At 37.5% G+C, this 20,953-nt stretch overlaps 1 pseudogene; it reads left to right on the plus strand.

Annotated features, from left to right (window-relative positions):
• The first annotated feature begins 3,468 nt into the window (after nt 1–3,468).
• LOC139006354 (cyclin-G2 pseudogene) lies at nt 3,469–8,710 on the plus strand (annotated as a pseudogene).
• Nucleotides 8,711–20,953: the final 12,243 nt, after the last annotated feature.

Here is a 20,953-nt window from a genome sequence, read left to right on the forward strand (position 1 = left end):
TAACACATATATAAGCTGATTTGTATCATTTTTGGATATCTGAGCAAAGTAGTTATTTGGAAGGATCGGAGTTATAAATTACCTATCTGGTGACAAATTTTATTCAATGAGAAAACAAGGTCCCTGTTGTGTTAACGATTCTTTTTATCAAGTTAGAATGGAATTTCTGAGCCATGGCTGAATGAGTGCAGATATAAATGAAAAGATTCTCACCTCTGCAACTGTGTTGAGTTTTCTGAGATTTTCAGATGATGAGAAAGCCAATATGAAACAAATGACTGAAGTTCAAGAGAATCATCATATGTTATTTATGAAAGCTGCATACTTATCTAATAGTTGGAAATATTTTTATTGAAAAAATTTTAAGAAAATATAAGTTGTCAAGGAAAAGTAATTTTGAGAAAGTATTCAGAGGACCACACCAGCAAGAAAAAGTATTCACTTGGAGTAATATTTTAATATAAATGATGTTGTAGAAAGAGCACAAGTTTTAAACTCACTGAATACTGATTTCAAATGAGCTCCGCTACAAATTAGCTCTATGACTTTGGAAAACGACTTAATGTCATTTAATATCTACTTTATCTGAGGATTGACTATAGATATGGATATACTTAGAGATGTAGATATAGGTATATACCTAGATATTTAGTACTTATCACAGTCTAGCAGGAAAATGGAACTCCATATACACTTATCTCCTTTGTTTTAATGAAAAATTTTAAAGTAATTAATTAATTAAAAGATTAATAAACATTTTCCTCATTTTTTTCTTGATTAATATCAAATGGCATCCATAAGAGCCATTCTTTTAAAGAGACACAATTAAATGGGTAGGAATAATTTATATGTCACTATATCCTCTGGAATCTAGTAAACATTATTATCAATTCTCTTCTTTCATCAGAGCCTCTGAAGGAAAATCAAAATCTTGTATTAAGACTAGCAACTCTCTTTTCCGTCAACGTATATAGCAAAGTGACAGGTTAAAAAGGTGGTTAGCAACAAAATTTATTGTTACTGAAATTAATTGTAAGATGATACAGGTGGAAGACTAATTTTATATCTGTAGAGACTTGGGCAACGTTCCTGATATTTTTGGTGTATACAACAAAACAGTGGATGGCCTTTAACCCATGTTTTCCAAAGGTGGCTGCGTCCGTATCTCTCATCCCATATAATGTTCTTACAGAGTGAACTTGACTTCACATTGAGAGGTGAGGTCCGTGTCCCCTCTGCTTGGGTCTGGGTGCCCTGTTCCTTGTGTGTAACATTAGATTGTGGCGGAGATGCTGTGTTACATGTCGGATTAGGCCACAGAGAACCTCGTCTGCCTGTTTGTTGGAATACTTGAACCACCAAGTAAGAAAGAAGTCAGATTGTGGGGCTGCCAAACTGCAGAGGCTACAACAGGTGCTCTGGTGAAGAGCAGACAGGCGCTCCAGCTACTGTCAGTTATCCACCGAGTGAGTGAGTCCTCTCAGGTTGATTACCGCCCCAGCCAACATCTCACTAGCAGTGGTTCTCAACCTCGGCTGCACATTAGAATCACCTGGGAATCCTTTTAAAATCCTGATTTCTGGGCCTCATCCTCTGGAAATTCTGTTTCTTTGTTATGGGGTGGGGCCACAACCTTAGTAACAAAGAAACAGAATTTCCGGAGGATGAGGCCCAGAAATCAGGATTTTAAAAAGATTCCCAGGTGATTCTAATGTGCAGCCAAGGTTGAGAACCACTGCACTATAGTCACATGACAGAACCCCAGTGAGAAGCACCCAGCTGAGCCCTTTCAGATTCTTTGTTTTTTCTTAATCCTCACCAGAGAATATTTTTTTCCCATTGACTTTTTAGAGAGAGTGGAAGGGAGGAGGAGAGACACACAGAGAGAAACATGATGTGAGAGAGATACAGCAAGTGGTTGCCTCCCACACTCGTCCGTATCGGGATCTGGGATCCAGTGCACAACGGAGGTACAGGCCCTTCACCGAAATCGAACCCAAGACCCTCAGTCTGTGGGCCACGCTCTAACCACTGAGAAAACTGGCTAGGCCAATATTCTTTTTAAAAAAAATTTCAGATGTGTTAAGGTGTAATGATTGATCCGTAACTTTGTGAACAAAATCAACTGGTTGCTTTTAGCTGCTAAATTTTGGGATTATTTTTTAATATACAAATAGTAAGTAGAATAAGTCCTTAATTAGAATTTTAATAAAGCAATGTTATTAAAAACATTTTGTTAAATATTCAGGGGATTACGTTAATATGCCCCACATTTATGAATTTTTTTTGACACATTATAGGAGAAAATAGGCAAGATAAGTCTATGGGATCTCAGGTGTGTAGAGGAAAGTGATCTGATGGTATGTGTGATGCACAGAATCCAAAAGGTCATACTTTATGTAGGGATGGGGAAAAAGGCCTTTCTTTTTCTTTGCTGTGGGCTTCCACAATTTATGAGAAGCATCTGGTAATTAAACCCCTTAGCTCCTCTGATTTAAACAGCCCCTGTGTTCAACGTACAAGACAAGTTAAGCTACTCTCAAGGCTACATTCTTACATACATACCCCTCCTTCCTGCTATTTTTACAACTCAGGGATAATTTGCACCAAGAAGTCTCTAGGTAAGTTCTCCCTCCTCCCTTCAAACAAGGCTCTTTTGAACTCTGTAACTTTTGTTTTAAGAATGTGTTACAGGCTTTAGAACTAACAAACTACAATTTCCCTGATGTCTGCTCAGTTTCAGCCCCCAAATTCCCCTCCCATCCTTGTCACCTAGCAACAGCAGCCAAGGCTTTAAAAGGGGGAGCAGCTTTTTGTTCTTTGCCATGCACAGGCGCTTTCCCTTCGGGGAAAATAAACTTTCTCTCTGCATTTCTCTCTTCTTTTAGTTGTGAATCCTTTCACAGCCCGCATTGCGGGCCCAAAACATTAACACTTTTTTAAAGGTGAACTGAATTGAACCATAATATAAAGTTGAAACTTTGTAGAACATATGTTTTACCACTGCAACAGTTACTCATTAGGTGGTATTAATTCTGGCAATTGGTGAGTTTAGTTATTACTGTGTTAGGTTCAGTATTATATAATTTTCTTGCTGAAAAACTTGCCCATGATACATATGGCAAGATAATTTGTAGAGATTATTTATGTTGGCTCTTATTGCTATAAAACACAGAAAAGAATAAAAGAGTCCACTCCAAATCCATTTCAAGAACACAAGCAAGCTTTTGTTTTTCTTGTCCTAGGGTTGGAAGCAGAAATGCCAATAATTCAGTTCAGGATCTGAACTTTCCACTCTCTTTGAGTGTGTGTGTGTGTGTGTGTGTGTGTTAGACGAGTTTGCTTAAGTAGATTATAATGGTTATAGTCCCATCTGAAGTGGAAGAGGGAACTTTGGGAGTTTCTACTCAGACAGAGAAGGAAAGGGCTTTCCTATGCTAGCCCCTGGTGGTGTAAAGTAGAACAGGCATGCTTTCTGTCCTCAAGGAGCTTTGTGGGTCCTGGAGACTGCGGATCGAGGTCAGTGAGTACATAGTACGTGAGATAAGTGGTGGGCAGCATGGATAGATATCACAATGATACTGTAGGTGAGTGTGTGTGTCTGTACATGTGTCATGAAGAGGAAGGAAAAGACAGGGAAGATGATACTTGAGCAAGTTTGCATGGAGTTATGTAGGTCAATGAAGGCTGGGAAGCACAGCATCATTCCGAATGTAACTATCCTATTTATGAAATTTCTTGTAAACAATTTAAAACGTAAGTTCAGGTCTCATCTGTAATGCCAGAAACATTAGGACTCCTTATACCCTCCATAGCCTCTGGGTATCATTTGTATCTTTTTTCCCATTTACATTTGTCTCTATCAATTATTCTTATTTGAGAGGCAATTGGTGTTTCTGTTTTATTGTTCATCACTGTACTAGAGGCCCAGTGCATGAATTCATGCACGGTGGGGTCCAGCCGCCCACCCCTGATCAGTTTGTAGGGGGCGCTGATTAGGGGTGGGACCGGCCAGGGGAGTTATTAGTGTCAACAATCTTTGCAGGGTGTATACACGTTTGCTGTTGGCTTTCAGATGAGTTGAAGCTTCAAAGGCGCTTTAGTGTCAGGGACACTTACAGCTTCCGTTTCTAAGCCTCTCCCTAAACAGGTAATGCGGCTTAGTTCCCTGCTGACAAACCCTCTAAGGAGAGGCCGTGGTGTGATGTGGCTGTCCTCTTCGGTGGTAAGCAGTGGAGAGAGACCACAGGAAGATGGTGGTTGTGCTGGGTGCCTCTCCTGGACACCTGACTGACGGTCCAGACAGTGAGCAGTTTTCCTCCTGATCACTTGTCATTCAGGTTCCTGTCTATGAAGGCTGAAGAGCGTTTACTTACTTAGAATCACTGAAGGTCACACTTCAGTGATTGGGATGGGGGGGCCCATGGGGGGGGGGCTGGCAGGGGGGAGGGGCCCGGGCGGTTGACTGGCCAGTCCCGCCCCCTATCGGGCTGGTTGGCTGCCACAGTGCCTGTCATAGCCACTGGTTGTTCTGGTCGTTCCGACCACCTTTCAGTCACTTCGCTTTTATATATATAGATACATTCTTTGTCTAGTGCAGCTCCTGGCTTTATGTCTGGCACATAAATACACAATACATATTTGTTGACTGGTATAATACATAAAATTGTATCTGCCTCAGCAATCCCAATACTTTTGTATTATTTTTTTATCAGATATTTGATACTTTTTAATCTTTTCTGTTTCTATCCTGTCACATTGTTTATGATTTCTACATGAAGAACTGACACTTAAAATATGACTTTGTTCCAAAATTGTTGGAATTATTTAAAATCCACACCAATGTGTCCTTCTGGGTGTTTGTATTTTACCCTTTTAATGATCATTCTTTTATCTTTTCCTCCTTTATATTTTTTATGTATGACTAGAGTGAGTAGTTTGTTTACAAGACATTTGAAGACTTTGAGTTTTCCTGTAATCCTCTAGTTATTAGTGTTCTCAGTACAATACTCGACCGTTGTCTGAAGAAAGACACATAAGTAGAAAAAGTGTGGGGAGTTGGCCTATCCTAGAATGATCCTGTGGCCCCCAGGCAATAGGGACTGGTGTGAGCACAGCAGGCTTGAGTCACATGCTTTCTCTTTAAGTACGACTTCTGAAGGAGTCGCTCCGCTGTCTTTGGCAGTCTGAGCTCTCCAAAATGTGGTTTCCTGGTAGTAATCTGCTTACTTTCCTCCCACTTTTGAAGTTTGGAGATTCTTTATATTTGTTTTCTTCAACTTTACAGCCATTATTATGACACATCACAGTACTGACTTCAGCTTGTTTATTTGATATCAGGCATATTTTCTACTTTTTGTGTTTCTCATCTTTGTTATTTTAATTTCAAAATTTTTTCTAGTAAAATGTTCATTATTAATTTTGATCTATTAATCCGATGTTTTTTCATATATTTTAAGATTTTATTTCAATGATATAATAGCCATATATATTTCTATATTCTTTTATATAAAATTTTTGCTGTTCTCTACATTTTTCTTGAATCTGTATCTTCTATTTTATAAATGGCATGTTTAGGTATCATTATATCATTGTATTATAGGAAAGATCTTTTTTTTTTATCAGTGAAGTCAGGTTAATGGTTCCCCGTTTTCCTCTCTTGCACGCTCTCCTCGCTCATCTTCAGATTAGGACCTAACAATTGCATCTCCTGAGCCAGTTTTTCCCCAGAACCCAGTGAGACGAAGTAATCCTTTAGAACAACAGAGTCCTGCCCAGGTGGCTCAGTTGGTTGGGTGTCATCCCATGAACGGAAACGTGGTAGGTCCATCCTTGGTAGTGGGCATGCAGGAGGCAGCCATTGATGTTTTCCTCTCATATTGGTTTCACTGTCTCTCTTCCTCTCTCTTTAAAAGTAAATTTCAATTAAAAAAGAAAAGAAAAGAAAAATGGTACCTAAGAATGTGTATATGGACTAGAATGCAAACACACACAATTTATCGTGTACAGTCCCTGTTTCAGTATTATTTTCCAATTACATTATTGAATTTTAGTTTCTTCATTAACAGTGTCAATGGTATTCCTATGGTTGGATAATTATGAAGCTATAGATAAACACTAATCTTAATTGAAAGCATTTAGCCTAATTGCTTTTTACCCTTAAACAAGCTCATGGTTCTGCTCCTTTGTTCCTTCCTTCAACAAATATATATTAAGTACTTTTTGTAAGTCAGTTGTTGGGCAGACTTCAGGCATCCCAGTAAATCCAGGTTAGTTTCTGACATTTGCTACATTTGTTTCAATTCACGTGACAGATTGCAGAAACCTGGTCTAGGATGATATCACTGGATTAGGATGATAGCTACTGGAGAATTTTAAATTCTGATTATACATTGAAGGTTGAGCCAAAGGATATATTCTAGTGCTACAAATGACACATGGCATTACATATTGCTCCCAGACCATATGTACCCTTACGATGTTGTCCAATGTTTTAGAAATGTCAACAGCTGACTACTTGAGCCCTTCCAGTTAAACTTGACAGATTGACCATCCTTGCCCATCAGCTCTTCCTCCAAAAACTTTATTAAACTATCAACGAAGAATTAAAAAGCTATTAGCCATGAGGACAAAGAGAACATAAGAGACAGTGCACGAAAGATTTCAGAAAATGTTTACACAATAAACTAATGGAGATTTAATAGACTTAGCAGACCTAGAAGAAATAGGAATCCAGTGCCTGCAGGAGTGGAACACTCATAAGAAGTGATCTAGTTTGCCTGACAGAATGTCCATAACATAGGGTGAGAGACGATTGACAGCATGGTTGGTTGAAAACCCATATACCAATTGGCTGAAGTTGCTCCGTTTCCTCGAGCACTCGGGAAACTGCCCTACTTACATCCATCGAGGTAGCAAGAGGCTGAGTGTGGAGAGACTGAGCCCAGGAGCTTCAGGATTCAGAGATAAAAGATACAGGATGAGGTAGGGGGGGGTATAGGAGCTAAGAATAGCACGATTGTAGAGAAATCTACATTTTGAAATGCAGCCTGCTTTTCCTGCCTTGCTCCTAGCATCCTAGACAGCCAGGTTTAGTATAACCTCCCCACTAACACACACCAACACACTCCTTACAGTGAGCTTATGGTTTTAACATGTTGAGAGGCGGCCAACAATCCCTAGACATTTGAGAAAAGATAAACTTAGGAGACAGATACAAAAACAAATCGCGGGGGGGTTGGGGGGGGGGGGGAGAAGTGAACAGAAACAATCAATGGAACACAGGAAACAAAAAGAAGCCAGTATCATCAAGGATATAAGCAAAGGCAAAATGCTTATGACACCAAAACATGTTCATATGAAAAAATCAGAGAACAATTTTTAGTTTTGGAAATTAAAAACGTGATGAACAAAAAGAGGTTTGTTTCGGCCTCTGCTGGTGGCTTGGTAAGACCCCAGAGCGGCTGGGGGGCCAGCAGTCTGCAGGACGAGGTGCTGCCAGCAGGAGGCATGGGCGTGGGCAGTGGCAGGAAGCTGGGCTGTGAGGCTGAGCAGATGGCCATGGCAGTGGAGGGGATGCCTGTCGGGGCACTGCTGAGTTGATGGGTGCCTGACACATGGAAGAGTCCATGATGTTCCTCTATGCTCACCTCTCTATGCCAGCTGCTGTACCTCCCACCAGTGAAGGACCTGGAAGCATAGCTCTTGGCAGTCTAGAATGAGCGCAGCTCTCAGTTCTTGAAGCTCTACCCAGAATAAGCACAGACATTCTAATCCTGAGGAAAAAAGGCTCAGTTTGATGAGGGCTACCATTGGGAACAAGAACTTTTTTTGTGTCGAAGATAGAGAAATGTCAAAATCTAAGGGATTTAACCAACTTTTTTGGTGAGGGGAGAGCGGGGAGAGATCTTGTACATAAACTTTTATCCTGGCTACCAATATTTTGGATAGATCCTTGGCTTTTATGAAGGTGAAACCTAAAATTCTTCTTGCATTGGAGTCTATTGTTTTTGCTGGCTTCCAGAATAGTTGAAGAAGAATGCAATGTTTCATCTACTCATAAAATAATCCAGGTTAGTCCATGTAAATGCACTGGCAGAAAAGAAAAGGAAAAATTCTTCTGGAAAAAAATCCCAACTATGAATGAAACACACTGCTATCTCATGTTTTTTTTCTTCTCTCACTTATATAAGACATTAATTTTATTTTTAAGAAAGAGAAGAAATATTGAGCCCTGATAAACTGGAAGCTTAGCTGAAAGTATAAAATTTTCTACCAGTCTTTACAAAAGCAAAACCATCTTTGTGCCTTCTCAATTGAGAAGTAGAACCTAATTCATTAAACTATTGCAAGTTCTCCTGCTTGTTATAAAGGGTTCAATGATTAAGGACACTGAGTTCTTTTTACTCGAGAGAGGTAGTTTCTAATTGCCTAGCTGAATATTTTCTCTTGAAGGTTGAAAAAAGTTGGTTTGGATTGTTTCTAGGTGCAGAACCCAGACCCTCCAAGACAGCAACTAGAGTGTTCCTGAGCTGTCAATAACACCAGCGAGTAGCATCTTGATGAAGGTGAGGACTCTGAAGATGTGAGTTGTAGAGAAGGAAGTCTCAGCAGCTCTCTCTCTGACAGTGATCAAAGATGTACTTTCTTTTTCAACTTGAAGTGGCACAGTCTCTGTGCTGTCCATTTTAGAAATCTAATTGTACTCTGACAGGATTGAAAGTATGTGTATAGTTTATAAACAATAAATGAGGGATTATGTTGTATTTCTGTACAGCTCCCATTTAGACAGGAATACATACACTGGAACACCTGTTGTCTATAATTATTCAGACCAGATTGGGTCTGTTTCTACACTCTAAGCTGTCAAATGAGCTAGGACCTCGCTAATGATGAAAAATAGTTAATATCGGCACTTTGTTTTTCTCTGAATAAAAATGATCTTTACTTACTTGTTCATATAGATAATAGATTTTGTGGGTATGGATGTAGGAAGCTGAAGGAGAGAACTTTTGTTTTTTTGGATTAATATGAAGTAGGAGACTGAAATCTGCTGTGAATAAAACAGAATCTGAGTAGAAATTTAGGGGGAGTGGTGCAGGTTCTGAATGCGTTTTGAGGGAAATTTTGGAGGAAACTAATCAAGGACAAGTAAGGGTACTGAGGTCCTAGCCAAAGTTGGAAGTCATAACTCAATAGGAGTGCAAAATCAAAGAACGAGGGGCCTTTTATCAAATATTCACAACTACCAAAATGTACAAACAAGAAAGGTTAATTGTTACTGCTCAAACATTTAGGTTTTGCAGATTGCTTGTGATGTTGAACTTGAGATGAACAATCTTGAAGCCCAAGGTAAGGAAGGAAGCAAGGTAACCTAGGAACAGAACTAAAAAATCCAAAGAAAATAGGGAATCCAGGGACTGGAGGGTTTGTTGAGATTGTTGTACAGATTTGGTGTGAAGGATAGTATGAGAAAGGTGAAAAAAACAAAAATTTGTTTACAAAATTTTGAACGTGGAACTTTGAAATTTCTAAATGACCTGTTAAAGGTGTGTGCCTTGGAGGAGGGCAGAGAAGGAAAGGATCTAGGGAATGTGAAATTAGGATGTGGTCTTTTCTTTACATGAACACTGAACTCTCCCAGAATTGTGGCAAAAAGAGACTGTGGGCCGGTTCTGAAAGTCTACACTGAATGAAGTGAGCTTAACAAGGATGATAAAAGATAAGAAGCCCTCAGTGAGGACTTTTACAGGCAGATGGAAGAGTAAAGATCTGGAAGAAGAACTGGAGCTGTGGAATGTCATTTCCACTCTCTCTCAATAAACTCACTTACGTGTGGATGTGGAGGAAAGAATAGCTTCCAATAGAGAGGCTTGTGGGAGTATTGAAAGCCATAATGAATCAAGGTGTCTCTTCCTGTAGCACCCATTTCCACACATACTAAACAATTTTATTCAGCTGAGATTAATACAAACTCAGATATATTTTGAAGTACGGTAAAAAATTTATGTACATGTTAATGATAAAGAACAACAAATTCCTAAGAAAATTTATAGTTATGAAATGCTACTTTGGGCTAATTCTCTGGTTCCTTTGGGAGACTGTCTTTCCACTGTTCTCCATGTAGAAATACTTTACAGTTATCTAACAGGCAAGGGGAGGTGAAGAGATTTTGAAGGAAAGGTTGGGATATAGGGCAGTTCATTATCCACAGAAAAGGGTGTTGCCTGGCAATAGAGAAGAGGAGTTGGGGTAGTTGGGTTGTTCAATAGAGAGAAAGGTCAGGAAGAGAAGTCTGAAAACAGTAATGGTGCAGGGACCCTAAAAAAGAAAAGAGTCCAGGATATTGAATTTTTTTCAGTGATTAAGAAAAACTGGAATGAGGCTTGTTCACAGATATGAACCCTGAGAAAGAAAACACCTACTAAGAAGGGCTCCTGGTGGCTAACTGGGGTCAAATTAAACAAAACAAAACAAAAAAACCAACAACAACAAAACCAGAACCTACTTGGGCCTCTTAGGCAAACTGCACTTTAGGGAGAAGTCTGCACTCAACTGCCTGCCTGCACTGTCTCTGCCATCTGAGCCAGCCCTTACAAAGGAATTCCTGGAATCCTATTTCATCCAATACGACTGAGACTTTTCCCATCTAATTGGAGCTGCCCAGCTCCATCCAACCAGAGTGGCTCTATTTTGACCAATCAGGACAGTGCCTTTTGGACCAATCAAACTTCGAGGATTTGGAGTCCTTATTTGCATGAGAACAGACCAATCACAGACCAAGGGCAGGGACCACTGTTCATATAATCAGCTCCCCTCTGGCTCTGAGAGCTACTTTCCCTTTGCACTGAAGATTGAAGCCTGCATCTCCCTGACTGAGTTGAAACAGTCTAGATGTTTTGTGGTAAAAGAGCAGAATAGACCAAAGCAGACCAGCAGACCAGCACAGGCCAGAGCACACTGTCACAGAGCAAAGCGACCAAAGCACAGTGAGCAGGCCAGTGCAGCATGGAGCAGAGCAAAGCAAACCATTGAGGAGCAGAGCTGTCTAGGGGAAGGGGCCTGGCCCCAGGGCCCCTGGGCCCCAGGGCAACCTCACAGCTGTGCTGTATCACAATTGAGCTCTTTTGTTCAGAACAGTCTCCTTCTTCACTGCTCCCCAAATTGGGGATTCCTGTTGGTGTTAGGTGGGTGCCAAGGACCATGGGTTGGCACTGGTGATTGTCCTCAAATATTTTCCATTCTAAGTTTTGCACAAGTCATTTTTTGTGTGCTAAAAATACTGTGTCTCAGGGAGCTGGTAAGACTGTGTGAGGAGATTTTCTGCAAGTATCAAGAGTTCTGACAATTTCAGGGCTTTTTCATGGTGTGAGAGACAGTGATGAGTCATTACTTTAAGTTCCTTCATGTAACCCTCAGTGTAGTGTGTCTTATAATTAATTCTGATGGTGACAAGATAACTTACTTTAGCTCAATGACTCTTTCCTGCCAGGTCAGAGACAACCAATAAAAACTGGGAAACAGGATTTTACATTTTATTTTATTTATTTATTTATTTATTTATTTATTTATTTATTTGAAGGTTTCTATGATGCTTGTCTCTACAACCTCTTTAAGACAGTTAAGTTGTGCAAACTGATGAACAACACTGAGTTCCTCAGCAAACTTAACTTTTAAGCCCCCCAATATCAGCTCTTTGGGTCTTCCACTTACAGTGTCTTGAATCCTGGTTCTTGGAACTATTTACTTATATCAACAATTACAGCAACACTGGTTTCCTTCCCTTAAAGGCTATTTCTTCCTCATAAGAGATCCCTAAAAATGCATTCGATTAAAAACATATTTCAGAACACTTGAAGCTCTTTTCTTCCATTGCCAAGATAATTCTGTTATTTTGAAATTATGAAGCACTCTCATCTATACAGCTTTGTGAAGAAAAGCTTTCTTCTTCAAATGTTATTGGATATTGAATTTTAGTTCCTGTTTTTCCTCTCTGTGAAAAAGCAGGCACAGTATCTTCAGATAAACTAATTTAATAATTTATCAATGACCACATGACAATAATTAAACCAGGTAGGGATATGAATGGTGAAATAAAGAAAACTTATAAAAGAAACTCTGACATTTAAAGAATTGTATTTTCAGTCTAACCTGAAAAAGCTGCAGTCGTTTCCAGAAGGAACTAAAAGCAAGCCAGTTGAAAGAGATTGGGAGTTTGGAGCAATTGACAAAAGGGAATTTTTCTAAAAAGGCAGATGGTGGTCTCAGAAAAGGAGACTTGCTAAATGTATTGGGTAAAGGCAGGAATTAAAATTTCCACATTGTGCTTTTGAGGATATCAGGATGGGGCTTAACCTGGAATTACTGAGTGTAAGTCTAGCAAGAAAGTAACATCTGCGGGTGTTAGTGGTTTTCTAGCCTGAAGGGATAATGACAAAGGAATGCTAACCTTGGGATGAAATGCTTAATTTTTACTTTTAAGAGATACTGTTCTCATCTAGGTACAATAAGGCATCAGTTGACATCTATTAAACAAAATCTGAACTTAGTCAATCATTTAAGCATCAAATGATTTACTGATTTAAAAAAAGATAAGTTCAGTTGGTTAGAGCATCATCCTGATACAACAAGTTGCAGTGCAATCCCTAGTCAGGGCCCATGCAAGAACCAACCAATGAATGCATGAGTGGGTAGTGCGACAGGTGGAAGTCCCCCCCTCCCCGCCGCGCTTCCTCTCTCTAACATTAACAGATAAAGAAATGAATAAATAAAGACAACAAAATTGTGTTAGAAAACATCACAACTGAGAATAGGTGGGGATTTGCTGTGGACACTTGAAGATGATGTGACTTTGTTTAAAAAAAATGTTGAGTAAGAACTAAAATGAAGAAACACAAGAACTTAAAAACAGAACCATGGGAATCATACATATTAAGAAGATTTTGAGTGATAGATTTATTGGTGGGACTTTATCTAAAGTTCACAGAAATACTGTACATTCTTAAATAGAAAAGTAGCACTGACTTAGGAATCTTAATTGATACGTTGAGTTGGATAATAGGGTGGTGGTGACAGCTATTGCAATTATCCAAATATTAAAGAATTTCCCCTGCAGAGCAAGTTTTGTAATAAGGAGAAATAAAGAAGAAATAGGTATAAGGTTGTGGAAAATAAACTGATGGACAAAAGTAGATCCAGAGACATAGAATTAGTTACTTGTTAATTCCTGTTGTCATTGACTGAGGTGACATTTATTTATCTATCTATTTATTTATTTATTTTTATTTTAAATAGGTATACTTTTTAAAATATATATTTTATTGATTTTTTACAGAGAGAAAAGGAGAGGGATAGAGAGCTAGAAACATCGATGAGAGAGAAGCATCGACCAGCTGCCTCCTGCACATCCCCTACTGGGGATGTGCCCGCAACCAAGGTACATGCCCTTGACCGGAATCAAATCTGGGACCCTTCAGTCCGCAGGCTGACACTCTATCCACTGAGCCAAACCGGTTAGGGCCTGAGGTGACATTTAAAAACAGATTTATTTAATTGTTCCCCTTTTGTTTATGACCCATCTTTCTTTTCTAGCTCTTCTTTATAGCTGTCAGTAATCTTTCATAGTTTATTTTTGTTTCCCACGTTTTTGGGTTTTTAGGATTTTTATTATCATCTTTGGTTATTTGATTTTCAAATTTTTTTATTCTTCAGAAATATTGACAATTAAAACAACATCCTTTTTCTTTTCACATTTTTAACATAAACGGTGTACAGTATGTTTCTTATAATTTATAATCCCTCAGTATGTTACCTATTTTATTATTTCATTTATGTTTATTTATTTTTTCAAAATTTATCATCACTTTTGTATTGCACTGTTCTTGCTGCCAAGAATTAGCTCCTAAAAGTAATTTATTTTATAATTTTTCCTTTGATAAATAAGTTAGTCAATTTATGTATAATTTTTGTGTTTACTTTTTATTTTTTCCTAAAGTTTAATTTATAGTGATTTAGAAATGAAAATAAATATATTTTAAACTTATTTTGTTATGTATTTTAAAATAATGAAATTATTTTATAAAACTTATACTTCTGTTATAGCTTTGATTGCCTCCTATATTATTTGATATGTTTTATTTTTTTTTTATTATTTTTTTTTATTATTTATTTATTTATTTATTTTTTCAAGTCACTCGTCCGACCTAAAAGGCAGAAACCTCAAGGGAAAAACTCCCAAACCAAGATCATTACAATATGGATCACAGGATCACCCAGCTTCCCACCCAATATCAGAATTTCTCCCCACAGCTTCCACAATGGGTGATCAGCCAGGATCTTCTTGACCAGGATCTTCTTTTTTTTTTTTTTTATTGCTTAAAGCATTACAAAGGGTATTACATATGTGTCCTTTTTTTTTTTCCCCCCGCCCTTGACAATACCCCAGCTTCCCCTACCCCCCAGTGTCTTATGTCCATTGGTTATGCTCATATGCATGCATACAAGCCCTTCAGTTGATCTCTTAACCCACTCCCTCCTGCCCCCCAACCCTCCCCGGCCTTCCCGCTGCAGTTTGACAATCTGTGTGAGGCAGCTCTGCCTCTGTATCTATTATTGTTCAAAAGTTTATAATGGTCTCTATTATCCATGAATGAGTGAGATCATGTGGTATTTTTCCTTCATTGACTGGCTTATTTCACTTAGCATAATGCTCTCCAGCTCCATCCATGCCGTTGCAAATGGTAAGAGTACTATGCTGCTGTAAGAAAGAAGGTACTCTTACCATCTGCAACGGCATGGATATGTTTTATTTTTAATGTAGTTAAGACGTATCCATGATATTATAAATATATAACTTGGTAGTTTTTTAAATTATAAATGTATAATTTAGTATTTAAATATTTTTAAATTGATGTTTCTATCTCTTTCCTTTCCTTTTCTCTCTGAAATCAATAAAGATATATTAAAAAACAAAAAAACAAACAAAAAGAAAACAAACAAACAAAAGAATCCCCACAATGATGAGGTAGCTCCTAATGGCCAAAGCCAGAACAAGTTGAGCAACAAAATAAAAACAAACAAACTGTGATCATCACCAAACTATGAAATAAATATGCATAAGTCCATACAGATATACCTAAATGATTGAATAAAATCAGGGAGAATAAGCCAATCTTTCAAGCAGGAGAATTCCTAGTAGCTTTTGTAGATACTCTGTCTTCAAAGAGTTGGGACATAATTCCCCACTTCTTAAAAGTGAGCTACACATAGTGACATCGTGACTTCCAAAGAGTACAGTGTGGAAATGGAAGAAAAAGAGTAACTTTACAGTGAAAAAACCTGACAAATACTACCTCAGCCAAGTGTAATCAAGAGCAATTAGACATGTTGATCATATGAGAAGGGGACTTTACCCCTGTGGCCTCTCCCCAAACCTATAACCTCAGCCTACTCATTAAGAAAAAAATCAGAACTCAAATCGAGGGACATTTTACAAAATCTGTGATCAGCACTCTTGAAACTGTCAAGGTCACCCAAAAACCAGAAAAGCCTAATAAAATGTCACAGTCAAGAGAAACCTAAGTGTACATGACAATTAAATATAATGTGGTATCCTGGAGATCCTGCAACAGGCAAAAATGACATTAGGCTAAAAACTAAGAAAATATGAATAAAATATGGACTTTAGTTAACAATAATGATTGGTTCATTAGTTGTGACAAATGTACCATAGCAATGTATGCTATTAAGGCTGTGGATATATAAAAACTCTCTTTACTACCTTCTCAATTTTTCTGTATACCTAAAACTGTTCTAAACTAAAATGTTCATTTAAAAAATCTGTTGTGGGAGTAATTTTTTTGTTCTTTTCCCCACCATAAAATGTTTTCTTTGATCTGTAATTCTATCCTGCATGTCATTTAGATAGTAGCCTAAAATAGAAAAGTCACTAAAACAGACTCTTACTAATGTAGTTTGTAACAATATGCCTGAGAGAAAAAGATCAATGGGAGAGTGTCCTTGTGATATTATAGTCAGAGACCCTGCAGAAAACCACAAAATTCTTGGAAAGTTGTCCTACAGAGAGAGCACAGAGAATCTCATTAACCTGAATAGCTGGGCATGGGCCCTGACTTTAGCTTTTTGGTAAGTGCAAAGGCAATTCTGGTTCACACTAAAGATAATGAATCACTGCTTTATCACGTGATTTAGCACTGTACACATAATAAATATATACTGTCTCTAGACTCTCTTTACTCTCTATCTCTCTGATATAGTCATTTAATTTAAAGTTGCTATACAACCTAGCTGAACCATGATCAGCTCATAGCTCATAGTTCTTCATCTTTCTTTACAAGACCTTGCCTATAACCACAAACTAAATTTCTCTGGCCTGGATGCTTGGAGTATAGAGATGAATAAGATATACATGCTTCTCATCCTAATAGAGGTTACAGTATGATGAGAAAGACAAATATTAAACAAGTAATTATCCAGACAACTAATCAATTATAAAGGTGATAAGTGCTATGAAAGAAGAACTAAGGATATAACAGGTCAATTTGCCCAATGTTTGTGTTTGAGTGGAGGCGAGTGTCAGGGAAGGTTTCCATAATGAAGTAATGGTGAATCTGAGACGTGAAGGATGAATTGAGTTAGCTAGTGTATAGCTGTGGAGTTCAAGAGAGTGTCAATCAAGCAAGTAAGAGGTTTAGAGGCAGAGGGAAGAGTATTGCAGAAGTTCTGTGTGGGAAAACCCAACTAATGCAATAATTCAGACGAAGAGAGGAAATGCTGGGGGAAAGAATTTTCATGTGATTTTAAAGAATCATTTCACAGATTACATACTAATTACAATAGTCAAAATGTACCTTTACATGAAGAGATTTCGTGGTCGCTTAATTACCAAATAACCAACTTAGCATCACCCATAGTAGTAGAACTGCCTATGCATGTCTTCAGATGGGATTTGGTAAAAAAGTACACTATATCATCTATGTGATATTCTTTCCAAAAATATTTAATTGAATCTAACAATGAGAGAAAATTAGACAATTCCAGAACATGGGACATTCTGCAAGACAAATGGTCTGGACTTTTTGAAAAAACAAAACAAAACATGAGAAACAAAGGAAGAGCAACATGTTCAAGATGAAGAGAGATAAAAGAGAAATAATGAGCACATGCAAATATGTGAATATTAATTAGGTACTGGATTGAGAAAAATCAACATGGAATATTTATTAGACATTATGGAATCATTGTTAATTTTCTTAGGTATTATAAGTATATAGGAGAATGTTTTTATTCATAGGAGATACATGCTAAAATATTTAGAAATGAAGTTTCAGGTCTTCTACAGCTTATTTTCAATTGAGTCAGCAATATACTCACACATACCTGCATGTGTGTATATATAATGTTAATGTGTATGCATTTAAATGTAATGAAATATTTGTATAGTTAATGAGTGAGTTAAGTTCACCAGCAATGAAATGAATGCAAAGCAATCAAACAATAATAAAGCATTTCCCTCTTATCTTAATAAAAAGGGTAAATTATGCCTCTCACACCATTTACTAAGGCAGAAAAGGTGGACAAATTCTCAATGTCTTTCCTTAAATATTAAAAAGTAAATATTTGAAATCTAAAGGAATCACTCCTGCATATTTTGAAAATGTGAACAACCAGAACATTTTCCAGCTATCCTAGATATTAGAAAACAAAATCTTAAGGTTTTCATATGTTAAGTGAGAGTTTCTACTTTTTTCCTGGAAGAAAAATGTCCAACCCTATGGGGTCTCCTCTCTGCCCAGTGGCATATGTGTACTGGGTATGCTCTAGCAGCATTTAGAAAATTGTATTTACAGGTATGCTTCATGGCCATATGTTTTCATTCCATTTTTATTGCAAGTATTTTTGCTCGAACAAAGTAGTTTTGTCTTTATATGAAGAGATTCAGGGCTTTTAGTTTGCCAGCCTGAGAATGGGGCTTCTGGGTACTCTTTTTTAATAGGCTGTGCAAGTTATCATTTTTGCTTGTGTTGTGTGTGTGTGTGTGTGTGTGTGTGTGTTTTAAGTTCAGCAATGGTACAAAGATATTTCTGTATTGCTTTGTTTCACTGTGTAATAGATTCTAGTATGATTCCCATGGGTTAGAATCTGTGAAAACATTTTCCTTACTAAGAAAAAAAAATGCATGGGAAATTAACTTGCTTCTAAGTCTTGGTGGAAGTGATGAAACTTGATGTTTAATGATGCTCCCTTGTGATTTGGAATGCACATTTCTAAGACTGAGCAAGACTACAATTAAATTTCTAGTTTCTTCTCTTGCCTAGAGGGAGAGTTCATCCAAGCTGATCCAGGCATTGCTTTCTAATAATTTCCTTTGCATCTGCTGTGACAACACGACACATTTCATTCTCTTATAACCACTGAAGTCAGAACTTTTTCCCTACAGCTAACATAAATTCCTAAACTTGTAACTTCATTTTGGTGTTATCTTGTTCAGATGAGAAATAATGACAGTTTAAAAGATATTTCTGAAAGCATAAAAATGCATAAGCATTTGTTTTATACTGAACATTTTCTCGGTTCTCCATATAGTGTTTGTGTTGCTCAGGGTTTGGGAGTAAAACATAAGGAAGATGGTAATTGATACAGTTGATGGGAGCAAAGTTGTAGAGTGTTAGGGCTGAAGATTCTGTCTGTGGTCCACACTTTTTTTTAGCCTGGATTCTCACTTCTTTTCTTTCCTTTTTTTTTTTAAAGTGGATTTTTTTGTTGTTGTTTTAATATATTTTTATTGATTTTTTTACAGAGAGGAGGGAGAGGGATAGAGAGTTAGAAACATCGAAGAGAGAGAAACACCAATCAGCTGCCTCCTGCACACCCCCTACTGGGGATGTGCCTGCAACCAAGGTACATGCCCTTGACTGGAATCAAACCTGGGACCCTTCAGTCCACAGGCCCACGCTCTATCCACTGAGCCAAACCAGTTAGGGCCTCGCTTATTTTCTTAAATTTATACTTACACCTTTCCCAAAGTTATGGGTGAAAGACAAGAAAAAAAGAGGTATATCATTAGATTGTGTAAACTTTGCTTTTCATAAAGCCACAACGATTCAAAGATGGATAAAAAAATAAAGTCATAACTATTTGCAGTACCTCACCGTATACAAAAGAGAGTCCTTTTGCCCTCTGCACTGCACAATTCTTCTCCTTAAGAAAAGTGAAATGCCTTCTAGGACTTTGGGTGACTGGTGCAAGGTTAACTATGTCAAGACAATCATTATGCAACAACGAATCTGAGCAGAAATTTGAATGATATATAGGGCAATCCAGGAAAAAATCCATGAGAATAGCAATTGAGGGAAAAGGTAGTAAATGAAATGGTCCCAAGTTAGGAACTAGTTCAGTACATTAGTGAATAGAAATAAGACTACAGGGACTGGACATAAGGTTAGGTTTGCAATATCATAGAGATCTTTGTAGTGTCCACCAAGATCTATTGCTTTTAAAGCCCGAGCTTCAATGTAAAGTGTCCGACTCCCCTGGTTGCCCTTGGGCTTCCATACTGGAGAAACACACTGGTTTATAAACTTAGTTCTAGGTAGTCTTCCTTTGGAACAATTTATTTCTTTTAGTTATAGTCTTTGATTATGTTTTCTAACTTGGTTCTATAGCCCAATACTTTTTTTGTGGTTATTGCCAAAAAAGGGAACAAAATAAATGAAATGATTAGTAGTAAAAGCAGAAGGTATTGTCTTTAGGAATAGGGAAGAGTGTGTATTGTGAGTATTGTTTTTATATTACATTAATAAATTGTGTCACCCATCACAGTAATGGAATAAAATATAAAAAAGATGCTCTTAAATCTGTTTAACTAAATGTACAAATTTAATTATGGCAATAGAAAGACTCCAGGACATTCAAAGAATACTGGACTTTTTAAGATTATGAATCTAAATATGGAATTGAATTGAGGTTTTGTTTTTTATTTCCTGACAGAAATTCTAAAAGTGTTTTATATCTCTTGGAAACAACTGTGTGTTTCAGAGTGCGGTTTAACATTTTCTTTGAGAGGTTGTTTTGCCATGCTAATTCATACTGGAGTTATAATTTTTTTTCATTTCTGTCCCCCAAATTGCATGATAGACTACTCTAAGCTATTTTATAGTTTTCTTTCTTTATTTCCTTCTCTCTCTCTCTCTCTCCTCTCACGGGAGGATATGCTTATTGACTTTAGACAGAAGGTAAGGAAGAGAGAGCGAGAAACATCAATGTGAGAGAGAAACATCGCCCCAACCAGGGATCAACCTGCAACCTTTCGGTATACAGGGTCACACTCAAACCAACTGAGTCACACTGGCCAGGGCCCCATAGTTTTATTTATTTTTTAAAAATAAATTGAAATGCAGGTTTCTATGGTCTGGTTAAAGGAAAAGTATTTCAATAATGTTTGCCTTTGTCTGGTTCCTCTTTAGAACTGCTTCTTTGCTCTGACATTATTTTTACTTCCCTTGATTCTGTTTGAAACCTGCATATAGTAGCTTTTCAGAAGCCTGCTTTTCTACTTGTCTAGATGTCTTTCTAAATAATGAAGCTAAACTGGTGTGCTTATATCTGCTTTACTTTTATTACAAGTCTCTTTCAACTTTCTCATTCCTGTGCTCTTACTTTTATTTCCTGGGGAAACCAACCTGATTATTTTCAGCCTTTTGCAGAAAAATATTTGTGACTCATGGTTTCCATTTTATTCTTCTATATTAAAGAAATCCAAGCATGGTCTTTTAAAAAAAATCTGCTTTACTTACCTATTTTTTTTCTCTTTTTTTTATTGCTTAAAGTATTACAAAGGGTATTACATATGTGTCCTTTTTTTTCCCCCCGCCCTTGACAATCCCCTGGCCTCCCCTACTCCCCAGTGTCTTATATCCATTGGTTATGCTTATAT

Source organism: Myotis yumanensis, unplaced genomic scaffold (genome assembly GCF_028538775.1).
Source record: "Myotis yumanensis isolate MYYU_CA2020_CCGP unplaced genomic scaffold, mMyoYum1.0.hap1 SCAF_3, whole genome shotgun sequence".
Taxonomy (NCBI): domain Eukaryota; kingdom Metazoa; phylum Chordata; class Mammalia; order Chiroptera; family Vespertilionidae; genus Myotis; species Myotis yumanensis.